This window comes from Camarhynchus parvulus, chromosome 28, assembly GCF_901933205.1.
Source record: "Camarhynchus parvulus chromosome 28, STF_HiC, whole genome shotgun sequence".
Classification (NCBI taxonomy): domain Eukaryota; kingdom Metazoa; phylum Chordata; class Aves; order Passeriformes; family Thraupidae; genus Camarhynchus; species Camarhynchus parvulus.
The window spans coordinates 2,239,855-2,259,820 of record NC_044598.1 but is presented as its reverse complement, the minus strand read 5'-3'; the positions used below and the strand labels follow the sequence as shown (position 1 = coordinate 2,259,820).

The 19,966-nt window shown below is 58.8% G+C and overlaps 1 protein-coding gene across 1 annotated transcript in view; it reads left to right on the top strand.

The window, feature by feature from the left end:
• The window catches only part of EFNA2 (ephrin A2), a 38,888-nt gene that overhangs the window by 12,311 nt on the left and 6,611 nt on the right, over nucleotides 1–19,966 (top strand). The gene's annotated exons all lie outside the window — the stretch shown is intronic.

Sequence of the window (19,966 nt, the reverse complement as noted above, 5' to 3'; positions counted from 1 at the left end):
CACGTGCTGGTGGTGCCTGTCCCCAGCACGACGTGGGGAGCCCAGCGGTGCTGCAGGCGGGGGAAGCTTTATGGCTGTAGTTAAAGTGACTTTATGATATTGTATCTGAACAATTGCCGGCTATTATCCGGATCGATGCCGCGGGATTGAGACGCTGGTTGATAACCCAGGCAGGGCTCTAATCGCTTTTAAACCCCGCAGGGTTGGTGGGGCTTTCCATAAAACCCCTCGGTGGTTTCTGGTTTTACTCCCTGCCCCTGGGTTTGGTGGGTTTTCCCCCCAGGATGTCCCTTTGGGGATAGGGGTCCTGGTTTGTCCCTCTCCACCCTGCCCTGGGTGGGGATCAGGATGCTGGGACCTGGCTGGGGATGCTGGAATCCAGCATTCCTGGGCTCCAGGGTGCCCAGCACTGCTGGATCCTGTCCTGCTGAGGAGCGAGGTGCAGATTTTGGGAACCTGTTCCCACCTTTGCCTGGCTTGCAGCGACCTTGGGCGAGTCACGTCACCTCCACACTCTTGGTTTTCTGCAGCTGTGAAACGAGGACAATGATACCTTTCCCACCTCGCAGAGGGGTTGGGAGGCTTAATTAGTTAATGTTCGTAAAGTGCTTTGAGGATTAATTAATATTGTGACTCTAATTTTTTCCGATGGCGAAACGCCACTTAAATATCTCCGCGCTGGTTCCTTCCTCCCTGACCCTATAAAGCAAATCCACCCGAGAACGTCACAGGGCTCTGCAGGAGCCATGTGGCCCTGTCCCTGCCAGGTGTCACCTCCCCAGTGCTGAACTGGGAGGCACTGGTGCAGGGCACTGGTTCAGGGGTGTCCCAGAGCATGGGGTGCAGCTCTGCATCCCAGCTCCCTCCCCAGCGTGTCCACCTGGGCCTGATGCTCCTTGGCCAGGCTTTCCCTGCTAGGAGCCATTCCTATTTTGGGATTAAGCCACTGTCACCTCCTGCCCTGCCTGCTCGGGCACCTCTGGCAACCTTGATCTGCTGAGAAACCACTCCCAGCAAATCCCACGTCCTGTGTCTGATCCCATCTGGCATTTTGGGGGCCTGGCTGAGGGGTGGCCAGTCCCTGGTGGGTTGGGGACGCTGTGCTGGGCATGATCCAAAGCTCTGGGCAGCTGTTGGCAGCACAATCCTGGCTCTCCTGGTGGAAATAAGGTGTTGGGATCACGCCTGGCTGGGACACGAGGGCAGTTCCAGTGCCCCCATTCCCGTGTGCCATTATTTATGGGCAGCTTTGCTTTCCTCCAAGGTGGTTTCTCAGCAGTGGCTCTGCTGCCCTGTGCTCTCCTGCTCCGTGTGAGCACAGAGCAGACAGGGACAGCAGAGGGTCCCCTCGATGGCAGTGCCATCCTCCAGCCCCTCGGGGTGTGAAACCCGGGATTAGCTCAGCTCCAGTGCTGGGGAGGTCTCGGTCAGCACCAGTGGGAGCAGCCAAGGGAAGAGCTGAGTGTGCATCCCAGCTCTGGGTGACCCAAGAGATCCCAGCCTCAGGCTCTGGCACAAACCAGGGGTGTTTGGCCCTGTTGGAGATGTGGGAATTCCGAGAGGGGCTGATCCCAGGTGGGATGGGCTGGTGGGACACGATGGAGCCCCGGGGCTGGAGAACAAGGGACAACAGGAGAATTCCCAACTGTGGAGCGCTGGAGGGAATTGGGACCTACCATGGAGAGAGGAAGAGGAGGAGGGAGGTCTGGAGGGAGCCACAATCCTCTTCCCTGGAGCTGCTGGGTGGAGCTGGAGGAGAAGGAGCATCTGGGCTGGGAGAGGATGAGCTGGGAGGGTCCAGCCCTGCTTGATGGCTCCTGTCCCTGGTCAAAGGTTCCTGTCCCTGATTGTCACCAAGCTCTGTTGGTGGGAGGAGAGGCACATTCAGGGTTTCAATCCACGGGGTTTGGGACAGGACACCCTGGTGTCAGTGTCCCCATGCCTGGACCCTGCTCCATGCCGTTAATGACATCCCGGCAATTAAACTGGAACTAATGCAACGATAAAAATAACCTGCTGTCCTTCTGCAGCGCCGCATCCCACATGCTCAGAGGTGTTTAAAAACCCATTTAACACCAGATCCTGGGCGTGGGGTGCCCGGGGTGGCACCAGGATCTGTGTGACCACAACTGGGTTTTCCAGACCCAGTCCTGGCCTTCTGCAAGGTGTGAGCACCCCCAGTTCCCTCCAGTGCACAGACTGGTTTACCAACTGCCACGTTTTAAATAATCTAAATTACATGAATATTTTATTTTTCTTCTTTCTAGAGTTGTGGAATTCCCAGGGGTTGGTTTTCATGCTTTTCTCCATAATGGAGGAGCAGGAACGCATTCTTTTAATGGTAATTGAGATTCTTGCATCCTTGAGGACTTGGGAGCTGGATGGGCTTTAAATAATGGGAGAGGGGAGGAATTTGGGTTCTGGCTTCTCAAATGGGTTTTTGAGGTTTTTTAAGTGGTTTGCCTCACTCTTGTGGCGGGGCCAGAAAGCTGTGTCTCCATCCCACTGCCCTGGGAACCCTCCCCAAAGCAGGAGATGTCTTGAGGTGGTGACAGGGACCTGTGGGTGTGGCATCCTTTGGGAGACCTCTCAGGAATGGTGTTGGGGGTGACCTGTGTCATGCACCCCATTGCTGGAGCCGCCTGTCAGCCCTTCCCCACCCTGTGTGTACCCAGCTATCGCAGCTGGGTCCTCCCTTGCTGAGGTTTGGAGATTTTTATGGCTTTGTTGCCTTCTGGCTGGCATGGTGAGTGCCCAACCCAGAGAACACCCATCCTGGTGGGCACCCATCCCTGTTCTCCTGCAGGGAATTCTCGTGGAGTGTGGGGGGGGTGGCTGTCCCTCCTTCACCATGAGAGCAGGGTGGTTTTTGAAGGGAATGAGCAGGATGAGGATGAGCAGGGGGTGAAGTGGCTGTGCCAGCCCGGGGGTCCTGTCACTGTGAGTACCCAAATGCCAAGTGCAGGAGCACCACAGCAGAGCTGGCATTGCCACCCTGTCCCCTCCTGAGCTGCCTGGTCCCTCTGCTGCCTGTGCCATGCCAGGGTGGATCCCAGCCCTGTTGTCACCACTCCATGCTGGCCAGAGCTGGTCCCCCCACGGCCTTGTGGGGCTGTGGAAGGGGCTGCTGACATGGGGGAAGCGATTTCCGGCTGCTGGGGAAAACATCTGGATCCAATTCCCCCTCCACGTGCAGCCAGCAGGGCTGGACCCACTCCTGCCTCATGGCATGACAGGAGTGGCTTTGCTGCAGAGGGGCTCGATGGGTGCTCGTCCTGGGCTTGGGATCCCTGTTCCAAGTCCCCTTCCTAGTGGAGCCCCACCACTGCATCCCCATCCCAGCAGGGACCCCACCACTGCATCCCCATCCCAGCAGGAACCCCACCACTGCACCCTGATCCCAGTTGGAACCCCAGCACTGCATCCTCATCCCAGCAGGAACCCCAGCACTGCACCCTGATCCCAGTTGGAACCCCACCATTGCATCCCCATCTCAGCAGGAGCTCCACCACTGCATCCCCATCTCACTGGGAGCCTGGGCCCTGCATCCTCATCCCAGTTGGAACCCCAGCACTGCATCCCCATCCCAGCAGGAGCCCCAGCACTGCACCCTGATCCCAGCAGGAACCCCAGCACTGCCTCCCCATCCCCGTGGGACCCCTGCCACCCTGCCCTGGCACTCCCCACGTCCCTCTGCCATCCCTGGGGGCCGCCTGTGCCCGTCCCCAGCATGCTGCCACCCCGGGCGGGGGCGGGGGGAGCTGCTGCCCGCCGTGCCTTTTGTCAGCCTCAGAGAAGTTGACCTTGAAGCGCGCTGGCAGAGCCCTGCAGCTTAATCGTGTTAGAGGTGTCTGACTGCGGCTCGCGCGGCTCTACCTGAGCGGCATCAGCAAGGGGGACGCGGCGCGCTCGCCGCCCCGGCTCAATAATTGATGCGTTTTTCTCAGCTCCCCCTTCCGTGAAAGGAAACCCAAAGTGCTGGCTGGATGGCAGGGCTGGGAGGATGGCAGGACCAAGAGGATGGCAGGGCTGGGGTGGAGGATGGAGGATTGGGATAGGAGGATGACAGGGATAGGGGGATGGCAGTGCTGGGAGGATGGCAGTGCTGGGGGCTTGGCAAGATTTGGCAGGATGGCAGTGCTGGGATGATGGCAGGATAGGGAGGATGGCAGGATTTGGGAGGATGGCAGGATTTGGGAGGATGGCAGTGCTGGAGGATGGCAGTGCTGGAGGATGGCAAGGTTTGGGAGGATGGCAGTGCTGGGATGATGGCAGAATAGGGAGGATGGCAGGATTTGGGAGGGTGGCAGTGCTGGAGAATGGCAGTGCTGGAGGATGGCAGGATTTGGGAGGATGGCAAGACTTGGGAGGATGGCAAGATTTGGGAGGATGGCAAGACTTGGGAGGATGGCAGTGCTGGGGGGATGGCAAGATTTGGGAGGATGGCAAGACTTGGGAGGATGGCAGGATAGGGAGGATGGTAGTGCTGGGAGGATGGCAAGGTTTGGGAGGATGGCAGTGCTGGGAGGATGGCAGGATAGGGAGGATGGCAGGAATAGTGGGATGGAAGTATTGGAAGGATGGCAGACCTGGGAGGATGGCAGGACCAGGAGGATGGCAGTGGCACTGACACGGGATGGCAATGCCAATGGGAATGGTGAGGGGCTGGGTTCCATGTGGATGCCCCGGGATGCCATCCTGGGGTCACCCCGCTGTGGATGGGGACGTGCCGAGGGTACTCTGTGGCCATGGGGGGACACACAGAGGTGGGAGCAGCCCCTTGGGTGCCCTCCTGCTCTGCCCAGCTTCCTCCCCATGAGAAGACCCCAGGCACCACATTTCCACCAGCTTTTTTTAGGAATCTGCAGAAACCCTCCCAAACCCTGCATTCCCATGGAAGCACCGAGCAGCCTCACACCCAGCATCTCCCTTTTCCCCTGAGCACCTCCTGCTCCAGAGCCTGGCACAGCCCCCTTAGTGCCCCCACCACAGCCCCCTGGGCACCGGGATCCCCATCACCCTCAGTGACCCTGGACCCCATGTTGGGGACACTGGCCCTGGGTGCCCCCCAGCTCAGCCCCTTCACGCCGGGCAGAGTTGTTTTGTTTCCATACAACCCTTCCTCCCTGCCTCCCCCTTTTTCCCCCCCTTTCCCCTCTTAGCCAAGCGCACAGGAAAGGGGAGAGATTTTAACCTTCTGCCTGGAACCAATTAAAAAGGTCTTTCCACAGAGACGAAAGTGCTCGTGCACCTTTGTGTGCTGTGAGCGGGGGGAAGAAAGCAGAGGCGGCCTTTGAAGGGGGGATGAGGTCCCTCCGCTGGGACCCCTCCGGGCTTTCAAAGCCTGCGTTATTTCTTTATTTTTAAATAGCCAAATTAAAGTGCCTCCCGCTTCCTCCCCTCCCCGTTTGTGCGGCAGCACGTGGCCCCCACCAGTTGCCAGGGGGGATGCGGGCACGGCTGGTCCCATCCAGGGTGTTCTGGGCACCAGGAGGGGTCAGGGCATGGCCCTAAACCCAGCTGGGACCCCTCTGGGGTGGGGCAGAGCATCCCTCCTTCCTGCAGAGGTGCTGGCAGGGTGGTGTTGAGGGGGTTCTGGCTGAGTCGGGGGCGCACACTGCACCCCAGACCAGAGGGGTCTTGTCTTGGGGCAGCCCCTGACTCAGCTCAGCACAGCTCCATGACCAGGGCAGCCCCCCCATCACCAGCACAGCCCTCTGCTCCTCTCAGGGCAGTCACCCAGGGCAGCCCCCTGTCACCCAGCAGAGCCCCCTGACCCATTGCAGCCCCTCTCACCCATTCCAGCCCCTCTCACCCATTCCAGCCCCTCTCACCCAGCAGAGCCCCTGACCCATTCCAGCCCCCTGACCCATTCCAGCCCCCCAACCCATTCCAGCCCCTGACCCATTCCAACCCCCTGACCCATTCCAGCCCCCCCCTCGCCGCCCCTTGAACTCAACCAGCCGAACGCATCAGTGCCTTTCTTCAAAGCCCCCCCCCGCTCCCCGCCGCCCCCTGCCCAGCCCCGTAAGCCCCCGCTGAAAGGGCCGCAGAACAAAGCACAGGAAGGGATTCCGGTGGTTTCCGCACGGACCTGAATGCGGAGCCGCTCAATGGAAGAGGAGCCGCGGACGCGCCGGCGCTTTTCATCCATCCATCCATCCATCCCCGCATCCCGCTCCGGCCGCGGGGGCGCGAACCCAGCGCTGCCTCCCCGCGCCCCCTCCCCGGCTCCTTTCTCCTTTATTTTATTTTTTTTTAATTTTTTTTTATATATATAGTAGTCTCAGATTTATTTTTCCACAGTGTAATTCTGAAAGACAGTGGAGATGAATTATTCATTCCCCCTCTCTGCCTTTGCATACAATCCCTGCCGGGGAGAGGGGCCGTGGCGAATGCGTTTGTGTGCAGGGCTGGGCCAAGGGGAATGGAAATCGATGGTGAAGGTTTAAGATGGGGGCATTGGGTGATATTTTTTGGGGCTGGAGCACGTGCGATGAGGCCAGGAAGTTTCTAGCGGGGAATTGTTCCTATCCCAAAGCTGCCATGGAGTGGAGGGTCCCGGGGTGTGGGAGCTGATGGGTGACCCCAGGGTGGGCACCGTGGTCCTGGCTTCACCCCTCACCCACTCATGATTCTGGGTGAAAAGAGGGGGAGAAGTAAAAAAAAAAAGTACCCTTTTTTCTTAAATTTCTCCTAAATGAAATACTCCTTTAACTCGACCTGGGATGTGAAGCCCGGCTGAGGAGGAGGAGGGATTCTTCAAAGAGCAGGATGGCTTTGGAGACCTGTGGCTGGTGCTGCCTTCATCCCCATCCTGCCACCCTCTTCATCCCTGCCTTGCACCCTCATCATTCCAGAAGAATATTCCCCCTTGTGTAGCCCCAGAAGCCCCACTCTGTGCCCTTCCCTGGGGACACAAGGGGAGCTGGTGCCACCACTGACCCCTGGCATGGCCGTGCCCGGACCTTGGAGTTGGCTGCCAAAACCTGACAGGGGAAAAAGGAGGTGAAGCGAGGAGAGGGGGGATAAGGGGGTGAATCTGTGCGAGGGGAGGCAGCCCCCCGGGCAGGGCTTTAATCTGATTAGTCTTGGAGTGAATGGATGGAGTGAAAAGGCTTAAACCCCAGTGAAAGGAGAGGGGAGGATGGGGCCACTGAGAAGTAAAGACCCCGGCCGGTTGCACCAAATCAGGTCAAATTTGGCTGGTGGGACACAAGGGGAAGGGGTAAGGGGGGAAGAGTCAGGCGAGGAAATCAGTGTGGATCTTCTGGCATTGTGACCTCACAGGGACCGCTGGGCTCTGTGCCTCTGTCTCTTCTCTTCTCTTCTCTTCTCTTCTCTTCTCTTCTCTTCTCTTCTCTTCTCTTCTCTTCTCTTCTCTTCTCTTCTCTTCTCTTCTCTTCTCTTCTCTTCTCTTCTCTTCTCTTCTCTTCTCTTCTCTTCCCTTCCCTTCCCTTCCTTCCCTTCCTTCCTTCCTTCTCTTCCCTTCCCTTCCCTTCCCTTCCCTTCCCTTCCTTCCTTCCCTTCCCTTCCCTTCCCTTCCCTTCCCTTCCCTTCCTTCCCTTCCCTTCCCTTCCCTTCCCTTCCCTTCCCTTCCCTTCCCTTCCCTTCCCTTCCCTTCCCTTCCCTTCCCTTCCCTTCCCTTCCCTTCCCTTCCCTTCCCTTCCCTTTCCCTTCCCTTCCCTTCCCTTCCCTTCCCTTCCCTTCCCTTCCCTTCCCTTCCCTTCCCTTCCCTTCCCTTCCCTTCCCTTCCCTTCCCTTCCCGCCGGAGGTGCCAGGGAGGATCCCCCTCGCTGCTGGCTGTGCCCGGTGTCACCTGGCATGGCGACAAGGACCCGTTGGGTGCCAGGGGAGCTCCAGGAGCCTGCGGTGCCCCGGGGCTGAAGCCGAGGGCTGCCGGGGGATGCTCCCCTCGGCGGGGGTGGCCGCCTTTCCCCCCATCCCCTCTCCACCCGATCGATCCTTGCCCCGATCGATGGGCGCTTCCCTGCGGGCGAGGGGCGGTGCTGCCCGGCCGGGCAGGAGAAATGGCTTTTCACAGAGCCTGCAGCGGGATCCAGCATCGATCTCTGGTGCCTCGTCAGAGATCAATTAGGCCGGTCATTAGCCGTGCCCAGAGCGCAGAGGGAGCCTGGGCTGGCAGGGGAGAAGGGAAATGCCAGGCTGGCAGAGGGTGCTGCCCAGCTCACACATCCCACCCTGCACGTGCACACACCTTTCCCTGCCTCAGTTTCCCCGATCAGAACCGAGGTAAAAGCTGTTCCAGCATGACTGATAGTGTGGTGATTGTCCCGGGGCTGTGAGAGCCTCGTGGCTGGGCTGTTCCTGGCTCATCCTCCTGATGGGAATGTTTGTTTATCAATCCCTGCAGAGCCGTCCAAGGAGCAGGAAGGGGCCTGGCAGGAGCGTGGCTGTCTCGAGGGCTGACAAGTGACAGGGTGTTCTCAAACACCAGGGCGTGTGTCTGTCCCACCCGGGCATGTGTCTGTCCCAGCTTAGGGAAAACAGCGCGTGGGAGTGCGGAGGAGCAGGACGGTGACCAGGTCATTGTCCTGCTGGGAGGCCACGTGGAGTGGCTGAGACCACCCAGGCACTGCTGAGGGGACTGGACAGGACACCCCGGACAGGAGAGCACGGACAGGGATCCCCAGGACAGCCCTGGCTGGGAGAGAGCCACAGGCGCTCCGTGGTGGGACAGCAGGAGTGGTGCCTGCAGGGGTGTGAAGGGGAGCAGGGCCAATATCACCTCTTGGGTGTGAGTTTTTAAGGCTGTGAAGGACCTGATGGTCCTTGGCATCTGTGCAGGGACATGTTGTGAGCAACCTCTGTGTCCCCCTGACCTGGCATCTTCCTGACCTGGCATCCCCGTGACTCAGCATCCCCCATTCCCCACATCCCCCAGCCTCATCCTGTGCCCCTTTTCCCCTCTGGCTCAGGGTTTGTGCCCATCCAGCAGAGGATGGCAGGAACAGCAATCATGGCACAGCGTTTGGCATCCACCCTCTGTGCCACTGCCCTGTCATCCTCCCCTCAGCCAAACCCCAGCTGGAGAGCAGCTCTGAGCAGAGCAAACCCTTGGGTTTGGGGAGGGTGACCTGGAACAGGTACTGCCTGCAGCAGCCGCCTCTGCCCGCGAGCTGCAGCTTCTAAGAAACAGAAAATAAGGAGAGTTTCAAAAAGAAAAAAGAAAAAAAAAAAAAAAAAAAAAAAGGAAAAGTTCCCCGATTACATCTGGTGAAGTGACAAATCTGCCAGGCAGGTGATTATTCTGGGTACGGACGTGCCGAACACAGATGCCGATAGGATTAAAGGGGAAGGGGGGGAGCTCACCCTGTTAAACCAACACCTGATAAAAGAATAAACCAGCCCGAGGAATAAATTCCCAGCGCTGCCAAGGTCGTGCGGCGCCAGGCCCGCTGCCACTGCCGTGGGGAAGGGACAGTGTCCGAGCTCTGGGGTGACCCCTGGGGTGCTGGAGCCCCCCATGCCCGGGCAGTGCCGCAGCCCCCGCTCCCGGGAGCGCCCGTACCCGGCATGCCCTCGGCTGCCTGGTTGCTTTCCAGGCACGTCCCGGGCATCCCCTTGGGATGGCGCAGAAAATTAACAGCAGTTCAGATCTGAGGAACTTTATGACACGTGTATGATAGGACTGAACCAGGGCGTAATTGAATGACGGATGAGCTTCCAAGAGCCACATTTCCAGGGAGTAATGAAAAATAGAAGTGCTATTGACTAAAGGAGCTTTCGGCGGCCGGGCGGCACGGCGCGGGATGAGCCGCTGCCGGCGGGGGGAATGCATCAATACGGCGAGTAATAGCTCAGTTATTATAACTCTGGAAATGTCATTCAGGCCTAACCAGAGAACACTGGCTATTAACTAGCCTTAAACAGAACGCGCTGGGCGGGAGCCCGAGCCGCCAGCGCCCGATAATTATTTTACTTCTTTTCATGGCTCTGTCGCTTTTCCCACTGCGGGGAGCCCGGCCTGAGTGCCCGCAGCCCCGGGGGTCGCTGTTCCTGCCTGTGGCACTGAGCCAGGCCTGGCTCCTTGGGGGCTGCTCCAGGGCAAGGCCCCATCGCACCCCGGTTTGTCCCTGTCCCTCGCAGGGATTGCTGGCATTGCTCTTGTCACCTGCAGCTACAAGCTCAGAGCTGCAGGCTTTGTGCACAAACCTCCCTGTGTCCCTTCCTGCATCACTTCCCATGCACATCCCTTCCTTCATCCCTTCCTGCATCCCTCCCTGCATCTCTTTCTGCATCACTCCCCATGCACATCCCTCTCTGCATCTCTTTCTGCATCCCTCCCTATGCACATCCCTTCCTACATCCCTTCCTTCATCCCTCCTTGCATCTCTTCCCTCGTTCCCTCCCATGCACATCCCTCCCCACATCCCTCCAGTCCCTCTGCCGAGACATCCAGCCGGCAGCGATGGGATCTGGGCTGGCAGAGGCCGGCTCAGGGCCTGGTGCCCTGCGGAGCCCTGAGGTGTAATGAAAGCCCAGGGGAGAGTATCGAGTGATCCTAAATGGATTTTCTCCATTAGCTCAGCCCCATCAGCCGGTTATCCCCTCCTGGAGTGCTCCAGGGCTGCCGCCAGTGGCACTTAGAGTGCTGCCAGCACCTGCTGCCGCAGCACAGCGCAGCACCCACCTGCTGGCACTGCCAGAGGGGACCCATCCTGCCTGCCCAGCACCATCCTCCTGCTTTAGGGCGCCCTTTTTGGGGGGCAGCGTGCCTGTGAGAAGGATGGTGAGATGCAGGGGGGATCTCACAGCCCGGCCTTATCCCTGGGTACCCCAACATTCCACCCTGCCGTGGGAGAGGTTGTGGCAAGAGGGCACGGTGGGGTGAGGGAGGGTTGTCTCCTTCCCACACGCAGCCACTCCCTGCTTGGCAAGTCGGAGTTCATCATTAGCCAGGAAATAATTAATTGTTGGGCAGACAAAAGGCATCGCTCGGCCCCTCCGGAGTCCCAGTCAAAGGGAGTTGTCAGGGGCGGGTGTGATAAATTCCGGCTCTGCAGCCCCGCATTGCCGGGACGGGGGGGACAGTGGTGTCCTTTGGCTGGGGGTCTGGAGCTCATTGGTGTCTCCTGGGAGTGCTAGGGCGGCTCTGAACAGAGGCAGGGGGCACACAGGTGCCCGCTGTGTCCGTCCTTCTGAGCCGTGTCCCCGTGCCCGCTCCCGCTGGGCAGCGGCGGCCGATTTCCACCGCGTCGGCGTTTTCCCGGTGATTGCGGGGCCAGCGCTCGCCCGGCTCCCGCCGATCAAATTACCGCCACTGCTCGCCCCAAATTCCCTGCCAGTCCAAGTGCTCCAAGGTCAAAGAGTCACCGGTGCTCCTGCCAACCCCCCCGCCCTGCTGCCACCCATCTCACCGCTGCCCCGAAAATAGTGTAAGTGAAATAATGCAGCAGTCTGTGTTTATCCACGTTAATTTGTTTGTCTTTAGCCAGTTGGGATGGGGAATGTGCTCCTTCTCTGTTGCTTCTGCTGCTGGACCTGTGCCGTGCAGGAAGTTCCAGCCCTGGGGCAGGGAAACTGAGGCACAGAAGCAGTGGATACTGGGCTGGCATCACAGCAGGACTGTGCCATGTCCTGGTTGTGGCTCTGGGATGAGACAAATGGAACGGCTCTGGGGAGTGCCAGGACAATGGCTGGTTTGGCTCAGAGACCAGAGTGTGACACTGATCTATCTCCTCAGTGGCCTTTCCTGCTGCTACCCAGGCCCTCACAGCACCAAGGGCACCCAAAATCTCCCTCCAGCCTGGTGGCAGTGGCACTGGCAGGATGGGTGTCCCTCACCCCCAGGACAGCAGGGAGGTGACAGCAGATGAGACAAGAGGCTGGCACCAACACCATGCCACTGGTGACCCCACATCCCGAGGCTCTGCCTGCAGCATGCCAGGCCCAACAACTTTGGGGCTCGGCCATGCTAATGAGGTCACCCCTGGGGGGGCTGTTTACCCCATCCCCTGCCTTTTGGAGACCCCCAAAGGGCGCCTTGATCCGGCTGTCCCAGCGGGCTGCGGCGCGGAGCCGGCGCGGGCGGCGGGGGGCCCGGCTGTCACCGGCTGATAACCCCCAGCAGCTCCGTCCCGTGCCCGTTATCAGGGCCCGCCCGCCTGGCCAGACGCGGTAATTAGGGCGCTCAGCGTGAGCCACCGGAGCACGGATGAGCACGCGTGATCCCGTGCACGGCTGGCACGTGCCCGGCGCCCGGCTGCCGCAGACGTGAGCGGGGCTGGTGTGCACAGGGCTGAGCGTGCACGGGGACACGAGTGCCAGGCTGGTGTCTTTGGGGTCATGTGTGCCAGGCTAAAGGCCATGGGGACACGGGTGCTGGATGGTGACATGATCCCCAGGCCGATGGCCATGGGGACACGGGTGCTGGATGGTGGCACGCAGTGATTTGGGAATGAATCACCTCTCTCTGGAGTCTGGTGTCCCTGTCACCATCACTGTCAACCGCTGCTGTGACCCCTCGTGCCACCTGGCTCTGTGGCTGTCTGGGCCCGCTGGCCCTCGGCCTGATCCCTCTTGGACCCTCACTCCTCCCCCTGGGCCTGACAGGTCTGGGTGTCCGGTGAGCCCCTGTGCTGGCATTGCCATGCCCACCCCATCATGGCCACCCTTGTGTGCCCATCGCTCTGTGCCATCCCCCATGCCCACCTCTCTGTGCCCCAGCTCCCGGAGCAGCCGTGGCGCTGCTGGCACTAACACAATTACCGTGACACTCCCCAGCCCTCGTCTCTCCGACAGTTCAGTTTCTGCTCTGATTCAATTTGTGCGGAACCGGCCGCGGGCCCGGCTGGCTGCCGCCATCCCCGGAGCCAGCTGGGCTGCTGGCATCCCAACCGTGGCCAGTGATCCCCCCAGTGCCATCCCACAGCAGTGGGCACCGCCTCACCGAGGGCTGGCAGCAAGGGGTGTCACATCCACGGTGTCACATTCATGGTCCGAGTGGTGCCTTGGAGCTGTGCGTGCCAGCTCCCAAAAATGTGTGGGGAGGGATGTGGGGCAGCAGGGTCTCTCTGGATGGGATGCCAAGGGGAGGAGATGGGCGTGATGGAGTCTGCGGTGCCATGAGCATGAAGGGAGCGCAGAGGAGCACCAGGGTGGTCTGAGGGGTCTGGGGGTCACTCACCCACAGCCCAGCCCGGGGCTCGGGGTGCCTCCTCAGCCCCCATCCATCCCAGGGGCTCGTGGCTGGCACCACTTGGTGGCTGCAGGTCGGGCTGGAGCAGCTGGGGCTGGGCTGTGGGAGAAGGAGCTGGAGCAGGACCTCTGCGCCGCCCCACTTTATTATTGAATTTAACCTACAGTCTTCCTTACATGCCACAGTGCCCGTAACTAGTGCAGAGGCTGCTTTTATGTGCAAATGAGGCTTTTTTTTTTTTAATCTTTGACAGAGAATGTGCTGTGTTTACATAACAGAGGGCCCTGGTACTCTGGAGAGGGCCACTGACAGTGCTGGCAGGAGATGTTAAGAAAGATCTAACATTTCTGATCTCTGTTTAGCCAGAGGCGCTGCGAGGCGGCGGGGAGCAGCAGGGGAGGGTGGCTCTGGGGTGCCCTGGAGAGCAGCTTGGCTGTGCTTGCCCGGGGCTCCAGGGCCAGGAACCTGGGGCAGAAGGGATGGAGCAGCTGCAGGAATGGGGTGGCACCAGAGGGTCACGGTCTGGCTGTCCCTATGCTGTGATGGAGACCCCAGAACCCTCTCTAGGGTCTCCACCCCAATGGCTTGGAACAGGGCTGCCCTTCTCCTGAGGTTTGGGAGCATCCAACAACCTTGGGATGACCAAAAAGTGGTGGTGAGCCCAAAGCTGGTGGTGAAGCAGCAGCCAGGAGCTGAAGGGATGAGCTGTCCCAGCTTCCCTCTGTCATCCACTGCCACCAGCAAAGGGAAAAACTCCTCCTGCCAGGTTAAGTGGAAAAATGACCAATATCCTGTGGCCTGCCAGGTTCAAGCGCATTAATTCCAGGGAGTCGGTTAATGGCAGTATTGATTAGTCTCAGCGCTGGGCTAACGAGCATCCATGCTAATGAGGGGTGAGTGGTGGGAATTGCAGCAGCTGGAGCAGTTCCAGGGAGCTTTGGTTGTGGGGGGAGAGTAGAACTCCCCCAAAAGAGGCTCCACCTGCCTGGGGAGGGGGTTCATCCCCCTGGATAGGCTGTGGCTTGTGGAAAATGGAATATTTGTGTGCCAAAACCATGATTTCCGGCTGACACCTGCGTTTTTTCTGGACAAGAGAGTGATGTCATGAGTCTGAGGGAAAAACCTGTCTGATCCATGCTTGGCATCGTGGCAGGGTCCATCCACCCCAGCGTGTCCGTGTCGTGCTGGGTCATGTGGAACTCCCAGCTCCCGGTGCATCCATGGGCTCGTGGCTCTGGTTGGGTTTATCCCAGGCACTGTGAGCTCCAGGGTCCCACTCAGGGAGGCGTTGTGTGGGAAGGAATCTCCTGATCCCAATCCCGCAAACCTGTGGCACTGTGGGGCTGAGGAGGAAGCCACCCTGACTCTTCCTTAGGAAGTTGCTCAGGTTTTGAACTCTTTGCTTTTTTCTCTCTTTTTTCACTGCAAACACTTGAAAGGCCCCGTTCCTCCCCCTGGCCTGTCTCACTGCAGTCACCCTATGGGGATGGAGATGGGGGGGTGACATCCCAAGTCTGGCTTTGCATTTCCTTTGTGCAGCTTGGCAAAAAGTGGGGTGGGGAGGGAGAATGAACTCGGAGTTTGGAGAACCAAGAGCAGGTTTTGCTTTGGGGTGCCCAGGAGTATCCTTGGAGTAGCCCTGCAATGGGGTGCCTTGCCCTGGAAGGGGGTACAGTGGTGCAGTGGGGTGCAGGAGATGTAATGGGGTGCCAGCCCCACAATGGGATACCTGTCCAATATTGAGGTACCAGCCCCACAAAGGGGTGCCAGCCCCACAAAGGGGTGCCAGCCCCACAATGGGGTACCAGCCCCACAGTGTGGTCCCAGCCACAGCCCAGTAGCAGCTGTTGGTGAGGATCAGTTCCCTTTCTCCATCAGTATCCCTGCAGCAGGAGGAGGCTGAGCTGCTTCCGCGCCGTTTTGGTGGGAATCCTCTCCCAGGTACCACGTGCCCGGGCCCCGCCAGGCTGGCGCTTGCATTTAAACAAATTTTATTTTCTTCTGTGTGCTAAAACCTCCCCACAGCCTGCGGGATCGGGCTCGGCTCCGCTTCCGGATCCGCAATCAGGCTGAAATAACAGCTCCGGGGGTCCCCATTTATCTCCGCGCCTCTCTCCTCGTGCATCCTAGCTCATCCCGCTCTGTCACCCCATCCTGTAATATCTCAGCATCTCCCTAAAGCAAAAGATGACAATAAAGTGTAAATGGGGAGTGTTGGCTCTGGAGCATAATGATGGCAATTTAGATGCCAGCCGTCATTTCCCCGCCGTTGCCCCAGGTAACAGGAGCCGCTGAATCCTGTGGGAACGCGGCCGAGGCGGGATGAGGTTACCTCGGAGGCTGATGGCTGTCCTGGGATTTTCTGTCATTTTCCTTAAAAGGAGGGAAAGGGAAATATCCGTCAACGGAGGTGTGAGCTCCGGCAGCGCCACGCTGAGCCGGGCTGGGGGTGCTGCTCGCCTGCTCCAGCTGGGACAGTGCTGCTCCCTGCCCAGCTCCAGGGGTGCCAGGGCTGGGGAAATGTCCCTTGGGTCTGCATGGAATTTGTTTTTGTTACCAACAATGCCTGCCCCAGACCTCATCCCCATCCCTGTGCCCATCTCCATCCCTGTCACTGTCACTGTCTCTATCCCCACCCCGTCCCTGTCTCTATTGCTGTTCCCATGCCTGTCCCCATTCCCACCCCAATCCTATCCCCATCCCTGTCCCTATACCAGTTTTTATCTCCATCCCCATCTCCATCACTGTCCCTGTCTATCCCCCCTGCCACCCTTGTCCCCATCTCTGTATCTGTCCCCATTCCCATTCCTGTCCCCATCTCTGTCCCCATCTCTCTGTCCTCATTGCCATCCCTGTCTCCATCTCTGTTGCCATTCCCATCCGTGTCCCCATCCCTCTCCTTATCTCTGTCCCCATCCCTGTCTCTATCCACATTCTTATCTCCATCCCTATCCTCGTCCCTGTCCTGGTGTCCATCCCTGTCCCCACCCCTGTCCCCAACCGGAGCAGCTCCGGAGCTGTCAGCCGATGTTAAGCCCAAACCGATCCCGGTGATTGAGCTCCTGAAGATGGAGCCGGGCTCGGAGGTTTGGAGCAGAGATAAATATCGGAGTTAAAGCTGTCAGGGCCGGCGCCGCGGCGCTCCCACGAGGTCACCCACGGGGTCACCGACGGTGGCACTGCTGGGACCGGATCCTCCTGCTCACCACTGCTCCCAGTGACAGCCCCGGGGGCTTTCATCCCATCCCGCTGCTCCCCAAAGAGGGAATCGTTTCCCAGAGCACCGGGAGGAACAAGAGCTCTGGCCGTGGTTTGGTTGGCACCAGCATTTCCCAGGCACCAGCATGTTCCCGGGATTCCCCAGCTGGAAAGCTCCAGGAAAGAGGAAAGGAAAGGGAAAGGGGCAGGGAGAGAGAAAAGGGAAGGAAAACTGAAAAGGAAAGGGAAACTGAAAGGGAAGGGAGGGGAAGAGAAAAGGAAGGGAAAGAACATGAACATGACAGGCATCCCTAAAGCCTCTCCACTGTCTGGCTGGGCCCTGGGGAGCCCCTGTGCCCCCCGCCCCGTGCCCACCTCCCCGTGCCCCCAGCCCCTGCCCGTGCCCCCCACGCTCCCACTCACCCCCTCTTGATTTTTTTAATCAGCGGCGTCGCTTTCTGGCGCCGAAGCATTTCCCAGCCCCGCACTCAGGAAACCTCATTAACACAGATCAAAAGGAGCTTTTAATGATTTATAAAGGTGCAGCAGTTTGGAGAAATTAAATAATTTAGGTGCTGTGTGTACGGCGGGGTCCCTCCGGACCACATTACTGGTGCTCCGTGAGCCACGACGCCGTCCCCGCTCTGTCCCACCGTGGCACCAGGGACAACACCAGAGCTCCTGGGACTGGGACTCGTCACTGCCACGCTCCCAGGGGTTGGGGTCGATGGGGACAGGGCATCCCTTGAATGCCATCTCATCCCTGCCAGCGCCAGGGCTTGGCCATGGTGAGATGCTGGGATCCTCCGGCACGACCTAGAGGGAGTTTGGGAAGTGCTGGGGATGCTCGCTCTACGCCGTGGAAAATGTTTGGAAACACGGTTAAAATCAACCTTGGCACTGGTGAGGTGGTGGGATGGGGCAGTGGGATGGGGTCTGGGGTGGCCAAACCCACTGGACCAAAACTGGGTGGACACAGGTGTCCAGGTGCATCCAGCTCTGGCTCCATCTCCTCCCAGCTCTGCAGGTGACTTCTGCCGCTTGAGCAGGGAATAGGGATCAGCCTCCAGGGAATAGGGACCAGCACATGGCCCAAATTCCCCCTGGTGGCCCTGTCCTGCTCCTGCCCAGCGCTGCCATTGTCATCCCTCGGGATGGCTCCAGGCTCGGGCTCTGCAGTGATTCCTGCCCAAGGAGAAAGAGAAGCAGATGGAAAACCACCTTAAACATTCCTGATGTCAACTCCATTGCCAGCCACGGCCACGCCAGGAGCCAGCTGAGCAACAGGATTAATGCAGAATGGAGCTGTGCAAGGAGTCGGTGGGCACCTGCACCCCAGGGACCCTTCCCTGCCACCCCCCCCAGCTCCAGGAGCCACTTTGTCCCCATTTCCTGAGCGGGGGGACACCTTGCAGGGCTGGGGGAGCTGGGGAGGGAGTGACATTGGCTTCTCCACAGCTGAATTTCCTTTGGGTTGTGTTTAATAGCCCCGAAGAGGGCAGGAGGGCTGGTTTGGGGGGGCGGCTGTGGGGGGGGAGCTGCTGTGTTTTATTTTGCTCTGTAATAGGCTTATTACTCCTGATCACGCTGTGACTATTTGAATGAAGGAGATTTCGGGAGATGAAAGCGGAAGGGAGATTTTAAATCTCTCAGCGCCTGGCCCCGCAAGGACGGGTGCCCTTGGAGTGGGGGGGGACCCCATACCTGGCCCCCTGCCCCAGTCCCCCCCTCGCCCCTCTGCCCCTGTGAGCCCCGACCGGCCCCCAGTGGTTCCAAACCTCCTAATTTCCAGCCTCAATTTATTCATGGCCGGTTTATACCCATTTGTTTATGTGCCAACACCGTTCCTCAGCTTAAATAGCTCTTTTCCATCCATAATATCCCCCCCTCCCGTATTCCAGTGGGCGCAATCATATCTCTTTTCAAGCTGTTCAGGAAAGAAAAATCTGAATTATTTAACCCTTGGGACACTGGTTGGTCTCGCAGGGTGTAGAGAGACAAATCCGCTTTGTTCCTGTGCTGGGTCGCTGCCCGAATTTGGGGATTTTGGGAGGATGCTGCTGCAGCTCTGAGGGGAAACTGAGGCACTGGCTGTGGTTTGGGGGACCAGGACCAGGTTTTGGGTGTGGGATTTGCTCTCCTGGTTGGGTCTGCCCTGCAGGGGCCAGGGGTCTCCATCTGCAGGTGCCTCTCCTCTCGGAAGGGTTTTTCCCCTCCACAGTGAATATCCAAGAGGCAAAAACCTGACAAGCCAATGTGTTTCCAGCGTGGAGATGCCACCCTGCCCGGTGTGGTGTGGGGACACAGGGGTTGGGAGCTGCCAACGGGGCTTCACCAGCTCTGAGATTTTAATCCCAGACAATTCTTGCCCCTGTCGTGAAGGGGCAGGGGTGTCATGGTGCTGGGAGGTTGTTGGTGAAACCCAAACCTGATGGAGACAGGCTGGGTGGGTGACAGGTCCTGTGCTGGGGCCCCACAGTGCCAGAGGCTGGGAGAGCCCTGGAGCTGGGGTGTCCATGGGCTGCCAGGCTTTGGGGTTGTCCTGGGTACATCCCTGGTGCTGGAATCATCCCCATCCCATAGCATCAGACTGGGATGCACTGGGGGAGCCCAGGACCCCATGCAGAGTGGGGTGCACCATGCTGGGGGCCCCCACAGACCCCCTCACCCAAAGGAGGGTGATTCCTCCTCACAGCCCCCCCAAAGGAGGGTGACCTCCTCCCCATGGCCCCCCTACACCCATCTGTGTCTGGGCCATTAATCAGCTTTAATCAGCTTTAATTCAGCAATTTGCCACTCCCTCAAAGTGAGTTTTTCCCCAAAAACGCAGTAATTATTATTACTATTATTCCCCTGATACGTGGGGGCCCCCCTGCCTTTGCTTGGGCTTTAGTAACGATCATTAAAATAAATAATTTTTTAAAATAAAAGGCAGCGAGAAGAAGCTTTTTTTTGTTGTTTTTTTTCTCCTTTAAATATTTTTTATTGTTCTCCGTGCATTTGAAAATTGTTTCCCAGTAAATTCCAGCCCTTTGTATTAATTTTACATTTTCCAATGTTACCTTGCCAGGGGCAGGGTTGGCACAACTGGCTCGGGAAAGGAGAGGGAAGGAGAGGGAGAAACCCTGCTCCTTAATTAGCGTGTTCCCTGTGTGATCAGAGAGTTTATGAGGCAGGTAATGAGCTGGAGGGGGGCTGCAGGACCCCCCCCTCCCCACACCTCCTCCCTTCTTCCCCCTCTTCCCTTTTGGGGGTCACTCTCCGCCAGTGTAGGGATGGGGCTGCACTTTTGGGGTGTTTCTGGATGAGTTGAAGCCATCTCAGCAGCTGCCACAGCCTCAGGGCGTGTTTGGGAGCCCCAAAATGCTGCTTTGGGAGGTTGAGGGGGTTGTGGTCGCTGTTCCCAGCCCACCAGAGCTGTGCTGATCCCTCCAGCCACTGGCCAAGCCCTGGAGCTGTGGGCTGACCACTGTCCTGGCAGTGCTGAGGTTTTGGGGGACTACCTGATGGGGGGAACCCTAAATTGACAGGAAAAAACTCAAATTGATAGGAAAAAACCTCAAATTTGTAGGAAAAAGCCTTACTCAGTGAGGAGGGGAAGCCAAG